This window comes from Microtus oregoni, unplaced genomic scaffold, assembly GCF_018167655.1.
Source record: "Microtus oregoni isolate MIOR12 unplaced genomic scaffold, Mior012 000000F_ref0000247, whole genome shotgun sequence".
NCBI classification, from domain to species: Eukaryota; Metazoa; Chordata; class Mammalia; order Rodentia; family Cricetidae; genus Microtus; species Microtus oregoni.
Genome location: NW_024543059.1, coordinates 49,069,484 through 49,075,230, shown reverse-complemented (window position 1 = coordinate 49,075,230; position 5,747 = coordinate 49,069,484). Strand labels below are relative to the sequence as shown.

The window sequence follows — 5,747 nt, the reverse complement described above, 5'->3', positions numbered from 1 at the left end:
CTCAAATCCAAATGTATTAAAGACCTCAACATAAATCCAGGTACACTGAAGCTGATAGAAGAGAATGTGGGATGTAGCCTTGAATGCTTTGGTGCAGGAAATTACTTCATGAAGATAAAACTAGTAGCATAGACACTAAAATCAACAATTAATAAAAGGGACCTCCTGAAACTGAAAAGCTTTTGTAAGGCAAAGGACATGGTCAATAAGACAAAAACAACAGCCTACAGAATGGAAAAATATCTTCACCAACCCCACTTCTGGCAGAGGACTGATCTTCAAGATATATAAGGAACTCAATTTAAAAATGGGGTACAGATTTAAACAGAATTCTCAACCAAAAAAAAAATCTGAAGTGGCTGAGATACACTTAAAGAATTGTTCAACATCCTTGGCTAGCAGGGAAATACCACTCAAAAGGACTGAGATACTATCTTGCATGACCAAAACTGCTAATGACAGCCTATGCTGGAAAGGATGTGGTGTAAGGGGAACACTCCTCCACTGCTGCTGGGATTGCAAATTTGTACAGCTACTTTCAAAGTCAGTATGGTAGTTTCTCAGAAAACTCGAAATCAATCTACCTTGAGACCAAGCTATACCACTCTTGGGCATATACCCAAAGGATGCACAATCTTACCACAAGGATACTTACTTAACTGTTTTCATAGCATTATTATTCATAATAGGTGGAACCTGCAAACAACCTAGATGTCCCTCACCAAAATATGGGTAAAGAAAATGTCATATATCTACACAATGAAGTATTACTCAGCAGAGAGAAAAAAAATAACATAATGAAATTTGAAGGCAAATGGATGAAATGAGAAAAACATCATTCTCAATGAGGTAACACAGAACTAGAAAGACAAATACAGTTTGTATTCACTCACAAGTGGCTATTAGATGTAAAGCAAAGGATAACCACACTGTAGTCCCCATTCCCAGAGAAACTATGTAACAAGGAGCACCCTAAGAGGATTGCCTGGATCTCCCAAGGAAGAGGAAATAGATGAGATGTTTTGATTAAATTTTGGGCATGGGGCGTGTAAATGGGAGGGATTGGGGATGGGAACAGGTGAAATCAGGATAGTCTAGTTGGTGGTGAGATGGAAGGGAAAAATTATGAAAGAGATATTTTGATAGAGGGTACTATTATGGGGTAGAGAGAAACCTGGTGCCAGGGAAACTCCTAGGAATCCACAGGGATGACCCCCAACTAAGACTCCTAGTAGTACTGGAGAGGGTGCCTGAGCTGGCCTTCCCTGTAATCAATTTGGTAACTACCCTAATTGTCATCATGGAGCCTTTATCTAGTCACTAATGGAAATAGATGCAGAGATCCACATCTAAGCACTGGGTAAAGCAGCTGAATAGAGGAAGGGGATTATATGACCAATGGGGATCAAGATCATAATGGGGAATCCCACAAAGACAGCTGGCCTGAGCTTTTGGGAGCTCACAGACTCTGCACTGACAGCAACTGGATTTACCCTATGCCTTGGCCTCCTGAGACATTAGCTTCATGGTGGAGTTACTGGCAGGAGCCATATTTTTTACAACTCTGAATTTTGTAAGTCCATGCCACTGCCACGAAGTATGTCACTGGCTGATCATAACACCATTTAAGTGTTTGTTGGCAGGGCCTCTTAAAAGAGCTGCATGATTTTTGCTGCTAATTCTTAGTCAGGAGATCTCACTTAAAGCAGCTGTGCCTCTGTTTGATGCCAAAAAACAGAGCCTATCTGATACAATGCTGCTACCAAAAAGCCATGCTTGACTCTATTCTTTTTTCTGTCTAAAATCCTTTTTTTTTTTTCTTAAACTTTCTCAGGTTTTATGTGGAAATTCTTGCCAAATGTTCAGGCACCATTTGTAAATGGGAGTTTCTCTCCACAAATGAAAAGTCACTGCAAGAATTCAAACAGAAGACCCCAGGCTTCTTGAATGTGCAGAAGGTGTGGCAAAAACCAACATTTTGACTAATGAATTCAGATCAACATGGAACAGGTAAGGTAACTCTTTGCCATCAGAAAATGCTTTAGAGGCCCTCTCACAGGTCCCCATGTCAAATTTGGTTCAACCCTATCAACAGGCAAACTACTCAAAAGTGCAATTAAAAGACTTAATGTCTGTTGAAAAAAAAAATAAAAACATGCTTCTCTGGAGGACAGAACAGCATTAGAAGAACAACATTTTCAAGAGAAACCATAAATCAAAAATTTTGGCATAATTTTGTAAATGATCAAGACCAAAGTTAAAAATATGAATAAATGGCATTGAAATTGAAAGTTTTCTAGATACAGGGAAGTTGTAGCAATAATTGTAATAGAATCTTGGTATCTGAATTAACCTCTTAAGGAGGTAAATGTTCAGCTTCTAGGGGTTGGAACTTTAAGGTAAAACAAAGCACACACTGGGTCAAATGTATGAAAACAGAGAGGAAAGTTAAAACCACATGTGGCTAACAAAGCAATGAGTTTATGGGGACCTGATTTGTTAAAGAAATGCAATACTCAGTTTAACATCTCCCCAATCTCAGAAACAAACTATTAACTAATGTATGTTTCTGAGAAAAATATTAAAAGGTATTATAAAGAATAGTCACTGACTGCTCAGGTTGTATATAAACAGGACACAACAGCTGGTAATCTTTTGAAGGTACCAGGAGCCCTACCTTTAAAACGGTTAACTGACAAACCTGTGTGGTGAAACAATTGCTTTAACATCAGAAAAATTACAGGAGCAGCTAAATGCTTAACATACTGAAGAATCAACTAGTCCTTGCAATTCATAAGTATTTGTCATTAAAAATAAATCAAGAAAATAGAGAATGTTAACAGATTTGTAAGTCATAAATAAAGTAATTCAGATGATAGGCTCTTTACAGCCTGGAATTCCCCTGATTTCTCTAGTATCTAAAGAATGGTTTATATAAAGTTTGATTTAAAAAGTACTTTTACAAGAAGAGGATAGAGAAAATTTACATCACAGTACCTATTCATAATAATTCCAGGCCAGTTAAAATATATCAATTGAAAATTCTTCCAAAAGGGATGTTAAACAACCCTACTTTGTATCAATATTTTGTATATCAGCCATTGGAGATAATTTGTATGTAGTTTCCTCTATCTAATATTTATCATTATATGGACACTATCTTAGTAACTGATTCAAATACAGATATCTTAGAAAAATGTTGAAGAAGTGAAGAAAATATTGCCTTGCTGGGGGCTGGGGGGTATAAATTGCTTCTGAAGCTGGGCAGTGATGGCGCACACCTTTAATCCCAGCACTCTGGAGGCAGAGGCAGGCGGACCTCTGTGAGTTCAAGGTCAGCATGGTCTACAAGAGCTAGTTTCAGGACAGGCTTCAAAGCTACAAAAAAACCCTGTCTCAAAAAACAAAACAAACAAACAAACAAAAAAAACCCAATTTGCTTCTGAAAACACAAAGAGGAGATTCTGTTTGTTGCATATATAGGATGTTTACAAAAAGTACAAATCAGTAGACAGTTATAAAAAGCTCTTAATGATTTTCAAAATTTGCTGGGAGATATTAACTGGCTATTGGATTATAATCCAAATTGGATTAACAACTAATGAACTAAGTAATTTACTTCAAATTTTATGAAGTGATAAGGACTTAAATAGTCCAAGAAAATTATCGCTGAAGTTGAGAGAGAATTTATTCAGATAGAAATGAAGTAACAGAATGTACATGTGGATCATTTCAATTCAGAGATTGATTGTATCCTGGTCATTCTACCTTCTACTCATTCTCCTACAAGAATTTTTATGTAGAAAGATTTCTGAATTGATTCTGAAATTTAAAACTGAGACTTTTCAAAGAACTGAATGGATTCAACAGAGATTGTAATATCTTTTACTAATGCTAAAATTCCCTCATTTATGACAGAAAATGAACATCGGCAAAGACCTTGCAGTAATTTTTTGGGGCGAGATTAGCAACAAATATCCCAAAAGCACATGGCTTCAGTTTATAAAGAAAACTAATTGGATCCTTCCTAGCACTGGGGAACATCAATTTCTGGAGCCCCTACATTCTATCCTGATGCAAATAAATCAAGAAAGGCAGATTATAAGTCAGAAAGTTTAAGTAAAGTGCTTCAAAGTCCTTAAAATTCTGTTCAAAAGTCAGAATTATATGCTATTCTCTGAGTATTATTAGGTTTTTCCAGGCCTCTTAGTTACCGACTCTGCATATTCAGAACAAGACATTTTATATATTGAAATTTCTGAACTTATTCTAGATAATTCAGAATTATCTTTATTATTTAATCAGTTACAAGAAATAGTCAGAAATAGAAACCATCTTTGTATATAACACATATCAGATCTCCTATGGGTTTATCAAGTCTTCTATCACAGGGTAGTGATGAAATTAATCTGCTATCATCAGGAAATGTGCTAGAAGCCTCATAATTACATAAGAAACACTCTGTTAATAGCAAGGATTTGAAGAAAGATTTTTTTTATGACTTGGTAACAAGCCAAGGAAATTATAAGGAAGTGTCATACTTGGTTTTTTGTATAACCAAACTCCACAACCTGCAGGAAGTAAACCAAAGGGTACTTAAAGAAATAATAGCTGGCAAATAGATGTGTTTCATTTTTCAGAGTTTGAAAAATTAAAATATGTATACAATACCATAGATACGTACTCAGGATTTCAATGGGCAATACACTGAGTTCAGAAAAGGCTGATCAGATATTATCTGCCAAAAATGAAACACCCCATGATTAGGTTTATTTTTTTTAAATATTTATTTATTATGTATACAATATTCTGTCTGTATGTCTGCAGGCCAGAAGAGGGCACCAGGCCTCATTACAAATGGTTGTGAGCCACCATGTGGTTGCTGGAAATTGAACTCAGAACCTTTGAAAGAGCAGGCAATGCTCTTAACCACTGAGCCATCTCTCCAGCCCCCCATGATTAGGGTTTTATCAGGGTTTTGTTTTTGTCTTTCCATAGAGTGAAGGCCTCCAACTTAGGAATCTGAAGATGACTGGACAAATGAGACATCTGAAGAAAAAGAACAAATCATTCAGAGAAAATGTACCAGGAGAAAGAGTAAAGTGACCTAATGACATGGCACATTTCCAATAGGATAAACTTTCTTAAATTTTCCCAAATGGCTGATTTTGCTGTTCCCTACAGACATAAAAGCAAATGGTCTTTTCTAGTCCCAGTTCAACTAAAGGTAGTTGAAGTATTGCTCTGTCCTTCTCTAAACCCAAGAATGCTTGTTTAGAGCCGCCGATTACCGTCCAGCCACGGCCAAGTCCAAGAACCACACCACACACAACCCGTCCCGGAAATGGCACAGAAACGGCATCAAGAAACACCGGTCACAAAGATACGAATCTCTCAAAGGGGTTGACCCCAAGTTCCTGAGGAACATGCGCTTTGCCAGGAAGCACAACAAGAAAGGCCTTTAGAAGATGCAGGCAAATAATGCAAAGGCCATGAGTGCACATGCAGAGGCCATCAAGGCCCTGGTGAAGCCCCAGGTGGTGAAGCCCAAGGTGCCAAAGGGCCCCACCCGCAAACTCACCCGTCTGGCTTTAATTGCTCACTCCAAGTTTAGGAAGCAGATTAGAAGCTACATGGCCAGGGGTCGTAGGCTCCAAAAAACAAAGCCCAAGGTTCAAGCCAAGGCAGAGGCCTCAGCTGCAGCTCAGGCTTCCAAAGGTGCCCAGGCCCCTGTGAAGGCACCATAA

General features: G+C 37.8%; 1 pseudogene; it reads left to right on the top strand.

Annotated features, from left to right (window-relative positions):
- Positions 1-1,985: 1,985 nt before the first annotated feature.
- LOC121465051 lies at positions 1,986-5,747 on the top strand (annotated as a pseudogene).